This window comes from Vigna angularis, chromosome 4 (genome assembly GCF_016808095.1).
Source record: "Vigna angularis cultivar LongXiaoDou No.4 chromosome 4, ASM1680809v1, whole genome shotgun sequence".
Classification (NCBI taxonomy): Eukaryota; Viridiplantae; Streptophyta; class Magnoliopsida; order Fabales; family Fabaceae; genus Vigna; species Vigna angularis.
Window position 1 is genome coordinate 2050871 of NC_068973.1, and position 10792 is coordinate 2061662.

Genomic DNA, 10792 nt, shown 5'->3' on the forward strand with positions numbered 1-10792 from the left:
ATAATATGTCATTTATTATTATCACTACAAAAAAGAAGGGCATTACCGAAGGCCAGAAGCCCTCGGAAACAGCCCAAAACCGTCGGTAAAAGGTATTTACCGAAGGCTTATCGACGGCCAAAAAGCCCTCGGTAAATCCCTTGTCGCTAAAATTTACCGAGGGCTTTCGCCCTTCGGTAATTACCGAGGGCCAAAAGCCTTCGGTAATTACCGAGGGCCAAAAGCCTTCGGTAATTTCCGAAGGGCGAAAAAAAAAACAGAGCGTTGGGGTGCTGCAGAATGTGATGCATATATATCTAAACTAAAGCTCTACAAAGTAAAACAGCAAAAGAACCATAAATGTAGCTTTTGTATTAAATATATACATTAAAAGAAACAAGATGAAAAATGCACAATGGAAGCTAGGTATCTAAACACAAATTATTTCTTAAATTGCTTTCGTTTTGCATTTTAGCCAGGTGTTACTACTAGGACTCATTTTTATAAATTTAGCTAAAATGTGCAAGCTTCAATTTGAAATACTGGCACAGACAAGCACAGGCCACCAGGCATAACTAATTTGATCCATAATTTATTGAATTATGGGCAACTAAAAGAAGGTGAGAAAGGCCAACTAAAAGGTCATGGCAGTTTAGATTCCTACCCAGTTTCTTCTCGATAAAGGTAGTAAGCCCATCGGAAGTCACACTGTCTGTGACAATAGTTGTTCCAGGATGCTACAGAAAATGAGAGAAGGAAAACACTGATGAGAAATAATTGATACAGGGAAATGTGAGGTTAAGAAACCAGATCTGCAATAAGCTAAAGTTAAAAACCTTACTTCCTCAAGAACAATAGCTGCCATTAAAAGAGTTAAACTTACTCCTAAGGTTGCTCACGATTGGGACTTTAATACTTGTACTTGGAATATTTCTCCATCTCTTTGCAATACTCCTGGTTTGCAAAAATTTTGAAAATATTATTTTGACTGAAATTGCTGATAATCATAGTTTTCTAATAACTTATAAAATGGATTTGATTAGGATTATGATACCGTAATGAAATTGGACCACTTTCATTTTTTTCTTTGTTTTCTAACATTCTTAATTTTCTAACTCAAAATGTATTCAAATAGGACAATCAATAGTTTAAAGTTTTTGGACCAATTTCATTTTGTTCCCTTCAAGTGTCTTCATGTACTTATTTTTTCTAACTAATGGATTCTAAAACATCAATAAATGTCTCTATGAACCAGTTTCATTTTCTTCTTTTCCAATTTCTAACATCTGTCATTTTCTAACTCATAAATTTTGCAAATTACACAATTTTAAGAAATATATATATATATATATAATGAAACAAAATATAAAAAGCATATTAACTCACTTGGGGATAGAGATCACATGTGCCCAACTCCTTAACAGCTAAAGGTTTCTCCCTCAGCAATCTAAGAAGCATAGTACTTGCACATGTCACTAAAAATAAAGAGAACTTGACAGTTCATGCTAGCAAATTAATCAGCCAAAATTTTATTATAGAGTTCACACCTCAACATCTGCTCCTACACCTTTTATATTGACAGTCTGAATTTCATTATGCTTAGCCCAAATAATTTTTTCATAAGCAAGCAATTTACATTATGCTATGCTATGATAGAAAAGCAGAAACAACACCAGAAAACTTTTCTTTGCTTCCTTTAATTCTGCACAATAATTAGCAAGCCTTAGTGTTTTTAGCATTCTTTGCTTCCTTTAATTCTGCACAATAATCAAGTTCAAAGTTAGATTCAAAGTTAGCAAAACAATCTTTTCTTCCTTTGACAATAAAGTGCAGTAACAGATTTCAAACCAACATTAACTCTGTAGAGTTGGATTTAAAGAACAGAACAGAACAACACATAATTGACTCTTGGAATTGATGACACTATGAACATAGCAATGATCTAATACGAAGCAGGAAATGATTTTGAACTTTCTTTGATGTTTTAAGCATGTTAAAAAACAAAGTTTTAAGCATAAAAACAAAATTTAAACAACACTGAAAGCTTACTTATGATCATTCCCACCCAACAGAATGGCTCCAAGAGATAATAATACCCACCAAAACCTGCAAAATGGCAAAGAAAACAAAATCATGTATAACCAAATACAAGCAGAACATATGGCAGAACTGATTTCTTCACAAATTTCACAACCACCCCCAAGGCATGTACAAGCAGTGAGTTTTTCATTGTTCAGTTCTAAAGAATTTAAGAACCCAGCAAACTCAAGTTCAAGTTCTAATCCTAACCCAGCTTCTTTGACGCACTGCACATCCAACAACCTGAGCCCACTGCCTTAGTCTTGTCTTCACGGTCTGGGGGTTATCACCTTCATAATTAATTCACATCAAACAACCCAATAATTTAGAAAAAATATCATCACATCTTAATCTACTTCAATCACAATCAACACAAATTAAGCATAGAAAGACCAAGATTTAAATGTCCTTATCTATATTTCTCAAAGAATTTGATAACCTGAGTTTATTTATGCAAACTTTATAATTCTTCCATTATTATAGAAAGCAAACAAGAGATCAGCTAAGTGTTAAGTACCTGTGGTGAAGATGGCAGAGTGGGCCATGCGGGGAAGAAGTGTCTTCGCAGTCAGATGCGGCAGAGGAAGACGGCGTGGTCGTGATGGTCGTGGTCTTGGGGACGGTTCTTCCAGTTTCCCTTGCGGCAGAGCCAGGCTTCATCACGGTAGGCGTCCGGCGACCATGATCGCTGCTTGAAGAGCGGCGGTGCGGACTGCAGGAGCGGTGGACGCTGGAGCAAAATCCCAGGAGCGGCGATGCGGACTGCGGTAGGCGTCCTGCGACCATGGACGTCCGGTTCTGGTGAATGGAAGAGGGAAATCCCAGGAAGGGTGGCGGTGGCGCGGGGACGGGAGTGAAAATTTGGGAGAAGCTTTCCCAAAAAGCATTCGAGAAAATGGAGGAGGAAATCCCAAATTCAGATTTTATTAAGTGAATGCATATACCGACGGCCAAAAGCCTTCGGTAAATCCTTCGGTATTGTCATTTTTACCGAGGGGTAAGAGGCCTTCGGTAATAATCCTTCGGTAATCAATGAATTTGTAGTAGTGTATGTATATATTTTTGTACGTTATAATATGTGATCAACATATAATAACGTACATTATTTAGTACGTCATAATATATGTTTTTTTAAAAAGAAAAATTGAAAATTACATTTGACATCCAATGAAATTATAATAATATTCTTGTATTATCATCTCATCCAATCAATTTATAATCAATATAGCTTTAAATTAACAAATTCAATGGAACTAAAAATATAATTCATTTCAAATATTAAATTGTCTAATAACATTTAATACATCATTTATACATGAAACTATCTATTAAACAAAAATATTACATTAATGTACATATATACACTATTGAATTGTAACAAAGTTTCTACTAACACTTAAAATAAAAGAGCTTGGTTTCTTCTCTTACATTAGCTGTGATTATTGGATCTTCTTCCTAGAATGAGCTTCCAAAGACCTATACAAAAAGTAGACATCCATCACATCATAATAATAATAATAATATAGGAAGGAAGTTACCTCAAACTATATTATCTCAAGGCACATTTGAAGTGCTGCTCTAGAAACTAATTCAAGTTTATCTGGTGGGGCTAACTTTGCAGTCGCTAAAGAAAACGAAGGGTTGTCTTCTTTCACAATATAGGTTACTAAAAGATCCTTTTGGAATCCTATCTCATGTACTAGATTGAAGATGCTAGCATGGCGAAACAAAACTTCCATGTGAATTATAATTTGATCTTTGTTGTCAACTTCCCATATCAAATTGGGGTGAGCACTCATAAAATATTCAATTTTAACACATTTCTCATATAATTGTCAGTTTTTATTTACATTTAACAAAAACATTGATGATTACTTAACAAAATATACAATTAAACAATTTCTTCTTGCTATGAAAGATTCTAAAATAATTAATAATTAATAATTAATGATATAGCATAAAAAAAATTAAAATATTTAGAGATAAAAAAACATATGAATTTACTATTATTTAGAGAAAAATATGTAAGACATATGAGACTATTTAATTTAAATAATTAAGAGAATATATAAGGTAATAAAGAAAAACTTTCGATCTTACTTGTTTGCTGTAAAAAGTATTGGTCAGGACCATTAAATTGATCCGCATCTGAGTCGGTTGTATTGTCCGTCTTTTAGGAGTTGGAGAACCTGTCATTTGCCTGTAAAAAAAATACACGATATTTAATATAACAAAAGGTACAATTGAAAAAAAAAAAATAAAAGTACATGTAGAATAAAATAAAGATTCAAGATATATTTTACTATTTAAATAATTTATTTTTGTGGATTTTATCATTTAAATAAAGTGTACAAAGTCTAAATTGCAAAATAACATTTTTATTTTATTTTGTCGTAAAAATATGTCATTTTAACATTTTTCTAAAATTCTATAATAAGCTTGTTAGATATTTCAAATAATAATAATAATAATAATAATAATAATAATAATAAAACGTCTAGAAATTGAAGGATATGATGATAAAATATGTGAAAAAAATTATTGATTAGATTATTGAAATGATAAAAAAGAGTAACACTATACTAAAATTAATAATATGATTAATATAGAAAAAATATTATTATTATTATTTTTAAATTTTACTATAGCAATATTAAGAATATATAGTTATGATATGTCAATAAGTAATTATATGAGTTTAGAAATCTACAAACGTGCTCTAATATAAAATTCACTAATGAAAAAATGACATTTTATAACGTACAAAAATGATATATTATAACATAGTTATTGGGAACATAGTTCTGGACAATATTATAAGTATGTGCATTTTATAAAGTAGCAGAAATTTACGTCATAATATGTTGAACAGATTATAACCGACTAGTATGTTATAATATGCACAGTTTATTAAGACAAACTTTCATTTGTGCGTTATAATAGGGTAAAATGTATTATGACGTAAAAGTTTTTGTACTGTGATCTATTATTACGTATATATTTTTGTACGTTATAATATGTCATTTATTATTATGTATATATTTTTGTACGTTATAATATATGATCAACATATAATATAACGTATATTATTTAGTACGTCATAATATATGTTTTTTTAAAAAGAAAAATTGAAAATTACATTTGACATTCAATGAAATTATAATAATATTCTTGTATTATCATATCATCTAATCAATTTATAATCAATATAGCTTTAAATTGACAAATTCAGTGGAACTAAAAATATAATTCTTTTCAAACATTAAATTGTCTAATAACATTTAATACATTATTTATACATGAAACTATCTATTAAACAAAAATATTACATTAATGTACATATACTATTGAATTGTAACAAAGTTTCTACTAACACTTAAAATTAAAGAGCTCAATTTCTTCTCTTACATTAGGTGTGATTATTGGACCTTCTTTCTAGAATGAGCTTTCAAAGATCTATACAAAAAGTAGACCTCCATCACATCATAATAATAATATAGGAAGGAATTTACCTCAAACTATATTATCTCAAAGCACATTTGAAGTGCTGCTCTAGAAACTAATTCAAGTTTATCTGGTGGGGCTAACTTTGCAGCCAAATGCAACAATTTGTTGTTCTTTATTTTCGGTAAAGAAAACGAAGGGTTCTCTTCTTTCACCGTATAGGTTACTATAAAAGATCCTTTTGGAATCCTATCTCATGTACTATATTGAAGATGCTAGCATGGCGAAACAAAACTACTGTGTGAATTACACTTTGATCTTTGTTGTCAACTTCCCATATCAAACTCGGTGAGCACTGATAAGATATTCAATTTTAACACATTTTTCATATAATGTCAGTTTTTATTTAGATTTAACAAAAACATTGATAATTACTTAACAAAATATACAATTAAACAATTTCTTTTTATTATGAAAGATTCTAAAATAATTAACAATTAATGATATAGCAGAAAAAGTTAAAATATTGAGAGATAAAAAAACATATGAATTTACTATTATTTAGAGAAAAAAATGTAAGATATATGAGACTATTTAATTTAAATAATTAAGAGAATAGATAAGGCAACCAAGAAAAACTTTCGATCTTACTTGTTTGCTGTAAAAAGTATTGGTTAGGTGTCTTTTAGGAGTTGGAGAACCTCTTATTTGTCTGTAAAAAAAATACACGATATTTAATATAACAGAAGGACAAAAAATAATAGTAAAAAAATGTAGAATAAAATAAAAATTCAATGTATATTTTACTATTTAAATAATTTATTTTTGTGGATTTTATCATTTAAATGAAGTGTGTATAAAGTCTAAATTGCAAAATAACATTTTTATTTCATTTTGTCGTAATAATGTGTCATTTTAACATTTTTTTCTAAAATTCTATAATAAGCTTGTTAGATATTTCAAATAATAATAATAATAATAATAATAATAAAACGTCTAGAAATTGAAGGATACGATAATAAAATATGTGAAAAAAATTATTGATTAGATGGTTGAAATGATAAAAAAGAGTAACAGTATACTAAAATTAATAATATGATTAATATAGAAAAAATATTATTATTATTATTTTTAAATTTTACTACAGGAATATTAAGAATATATAGTTATGATATGTCAATAAGTAATTATATGAGTTTAGAAATCTAAAAAACAATGAGTGCTCTAGTATAAAATTCACTAGTGAAAAAATGACATTTTATAACATACAAAAATGATATATTATAGCGTAGTTACTTGGGACATAGTTCTGGGTCATATAATAAGTCTGTACATTTTATAAAGTAGCAGAAATTTACGTCATACTAGGTTGAACATATTATAACGGATGTTATAATATGTGGTCTATTATTACGTATATATTTTTGTACTATGTCATCTATTATTATGTATATATTTTTGTACGTTATAATATGTGATCAACCTATAGTAACGTGTATTATTTACTACGTCATAATATATGTTTTTTTTTTAAAAATTGAAAATTACATTTTACATCCAATGAAATTATAATAATATTCTTGTATTATCATCTCATCCAATCAATTTATAATGAATATAGTTTCAAATTAACAAATTCAATGGAACTAACAAAATAGAATTCATTTCAAACATTAAATTGTCTAATAATATTTAATACATCATTTATTCATGAAACTATCTATTAAACCCAAATATTAGATTAATGTACATACACTATTGAATTGTAGTAAAGTTTCTACTAACACTTAAAATAAAAGAAGCTCGGTTTCTTTTTTTACATTATGATTATTTGACCTTCTTCTTAGAATGAGCTTCCAAAGACCTACACAAAAGGTAAACATCCATCACATCATAATAATAATATAGGAAGGAATCAAAATAGAAAATAAAACTTACACCTCTAATATCTACAACCACCACTAGCAACATATCATCTTTAATAGCCTCGTGGTGGATGGTGCTTGCCAAATTAGATATTTTATCTAAGACACAAAAAAGATGACAATTCTTGAGTAAAATGGTATAAATGACTTACTTAGCACATATATAGAGAGAGGCAACAAGTATAAAGAGGCCAGAAGTATCATTTCTTCTAAAAACTGGGTTGAAAACTCAAAAATTTGAAAATCACTTACCAAACCAAATTTGAGAGCAAAGAGAACCAAAATAGCTTGTGACAGCAATCATGAACATGCAGAATTTTGGGTTTGATGCAATGGTACAAATCTAATCATGATCCTACATACCTAAGTATGTAAATTCAATGCTTAAACATAATGAAATATCCTAAAAATGCAAATTCACATATGGTCATTATTCTTTGGTCTTGGTGAAATTGATTGTTGGGTTCTTAGGAATGAGTTATTTTTCATTCTAGGTAACTAAATGTCTATGTAAGAAGGAAGAAAACAAATAGTTAGTTGGTTGGTTAGGAGGTTTTCGTTGTTGTGGGGGACGATTTTTGGTATGTTGAGAGTATAGACAGGATTCTTAGTGTCCTATGAGAAGGGAAACATCACTAATTCTTAGTATAGACAGGATTCTTAGAGTATAGATAGCATTGTGATTCAAAGGCTAACACATAATACTAGTCACACGCTCAGCTATAAAACAACCATCCTTATACCACTACAAAAATAATATATTTTAGCGGGGGTTATGTTTTGGCTATTTTGGAAACCCTGAAAACTTTCTGACGATTTATAAGTAAAACCGTTCCTAAATTGACTGCTTCTTTCATTCAACAAGCAAGCTAGATGCAAAAACCTTAACTTTCTTCTTCCCTAAGCTACCTTAATATCAGTGTCCCTCGGCAAGAATTTCTTGAAATGCATGGTGGTCGTGTCTACGTATGCTTCCCATTTAGTTTAGGATGGACCAAAAAATAAGATCGTTGAAAAATATAATAAAACTAAAAACTCAATAACTCACTTGTGTCTACCAAAAAGAAATTCCCTAATTGTGTATAAATATTGACATGAGAATATTGGGTACAAACAAAGTCCCAAATTGGATAAAATAAAAGATGAACATGAATTTATATACACATAAGATACTTCTATTTATAAAAAGCCTTTTGGAGTGGTACCAAAAACAAGGACAATATCCTACCAATGTCCCTCCATACATATGGTATCAGAGCAATTAAATTTGTCTGCTTCTTCCTCAAGCTACCTTAATGACAGGCCAAGCTGTACGTTTTCACGCACAAATTTTATGGCAAATCACCACTGTTTGCTTCGAAACTAACTCCTTACCCAAACACCATGCACCATCTTCCTCATGCTTCAGTGCACTTTTACATTTCACCTTACTAACCTTGAGAGAAAATTCCTCATGCTTCAGTGCACTTTTACATTTCACCTTACTAACCTTGAGAGAAAAAGTCTTATGATTGTAATAAATTCACCAAAGATGTCACTGTTTCATTAATATTGGATTTTTTTTTATAACTTTATTTTGTGCTTAAAAATTTCTCGCTGAACAACAGAGGAATGAATAATTAATATAACGACTCTAATTACAAGAGAATATCAGGTTAGGGCTTCATTAATGATTAATATGACGAAATTTAAAATATACATCAACAAAACAGAACTAACCCACATCTCATTATTAACTTTGAATTTGATTACAACTTGCTACATTGTTGGTAAACCAATATAAATACAAATTTGAGTAAATAATAAATAAACGTACATGTGAATTCCAAATTGTAATAACTTATTAACAAGAATAATATAGACTTATTGTTTAGCTGAATTTAGTTTGCAAACTACAGACTCTAAACAAGTTGGAATCGATAACATTGAATTTTGAAGTAATAGTATAATTTGCTGCTGCATATTTTCCTTTGCCAGTAATCCTGCAAAAAAATTTAAAAAAGAAAAAAAGAAATACTGATGTAAGTGCAAAGGAACATGTGCTACAAATTAAGAAAAATTGGTGAAATGTTACCTGTTTGTGATTTGGTATTGTTTACTTTCAACGTTTGCTTCTTGAACCCTTTTTTCCATCAGAACTTGTCTTTCCGCCCACATAAGATGCCATGGATTCCTTTGATTTCTCTGTGTCTTTGTTAGAACTTTTTTGTTGAAGACTTTCCCGTAGTCAAATGTTGGCCTGAGCTTTCATGCTCTCTTGTATCATTTCCAGAATAGTGTCAAAGTTTGAAGAAAAACATAGAGGACAAAACTAACTAAAATTATGAATATTAAATATTTAAAAAAGAAATGAAGGTGATGAACTCATTATATTACCTGGTGGCATAGCGATCAGTTGACGAACTCATTCTTAATGAACAATATGAATACAAATTCTATTCTGTGTTGTTTTGGATGTGATTCCTTTAACCCATTCTACTTCATTTTATAGCCAAACTGATATTGCATAAAGGAATGTCCTCTGTAACTCACAGTAAATTAAGGCTCTTTTGCATAACTGGATTTTCATAATCACACGAAACCAAGTAATCCAACTTTGAAAATTTGAATTCCTGATTTACGTATTGATAACTTAAATTGAGGTGAAATTTCTGATGTTCTCGTATATATCATAGTTTCATTATATTATATTTCATTATATTATATTGTTTGTGTAAGAGATTTCATTGTAATGTATGAATACAAATAAAACATTTCCTATATTTGTTGTTTAAAAAAATAGAGGACGAACGACTTGTGTTTTTTTTTTTCTTAATCTCAGACAATGTTTTCTACTAACTCGTTTTGCTTTAATTTGATTTTAAATCAATATGATGAGTAAATGTTGTATGATAAATTGCTCATATTTAACTGATTTTTCCATTGAATTCCACGAAGAAGAAAGGGCCTATGAAGTGTTTGAAGAAATAGTTATAGAAATTATGACGCGTTGGCTTATGAATGAATGTGAACTGAAAGAAAAGATTAAATTATTGGTATATTTACACTTGCATTCATAGGGAGACTGCAATAAATGCAGCACCTGGTTGCTCTCCAACAGTGTATTTGTTTGTAAATTTTAATATTCCATTCATTTACGGATACAAAAATACGACACAATAATATTCCATTCATTTGATATTTTGAACTAATTTCCTTAAAGATATTAACCTTAACTATTTTTTAATGTTTTTGTTAATATTAATTTGCAAAAAAATATTTTGTTCCTTCGTGTTGGAAGTTTCACGCCGACTAGAAATAAGACCAATTCTTAGTTTATAAGTGGGTGCAAACCTCATCCTATACGCCGGTTTTGTGGAGTTGAG

At 29.6% G+C, this 10792-nt stretch overlaps 1 long non-coding RNA gene and 1 pseudogene across 1 annotated transcript; both read right to left on the reverse strand.

Annotated features, from left to right (window-relative positions):
• Positions 1-2059: 2059 nt before the first annotated feature.
• Positions 2060-4254, reverse strand: LOC128196118 (uncharacterized; annotated as a pseudogene).
• Positions 4255-9232: 4978 nt separating this feature from the next.
• Positions 9233-9878, reverse strand: LOC128196101 (uncharacterized). The gene is made up of 3 exons (XR_008248226.1): positions 9804-9878; positions 9502-9683; positions 9233-9409 (listed from the first exon to the last, which is right to left on the reverse strand). It is a non-coding gene; the product is annotated as an uncharacterized LOC128196101 (long non-coding RNA).
• Positions 9879-10792: the final 914 nt, after the last annotated feature.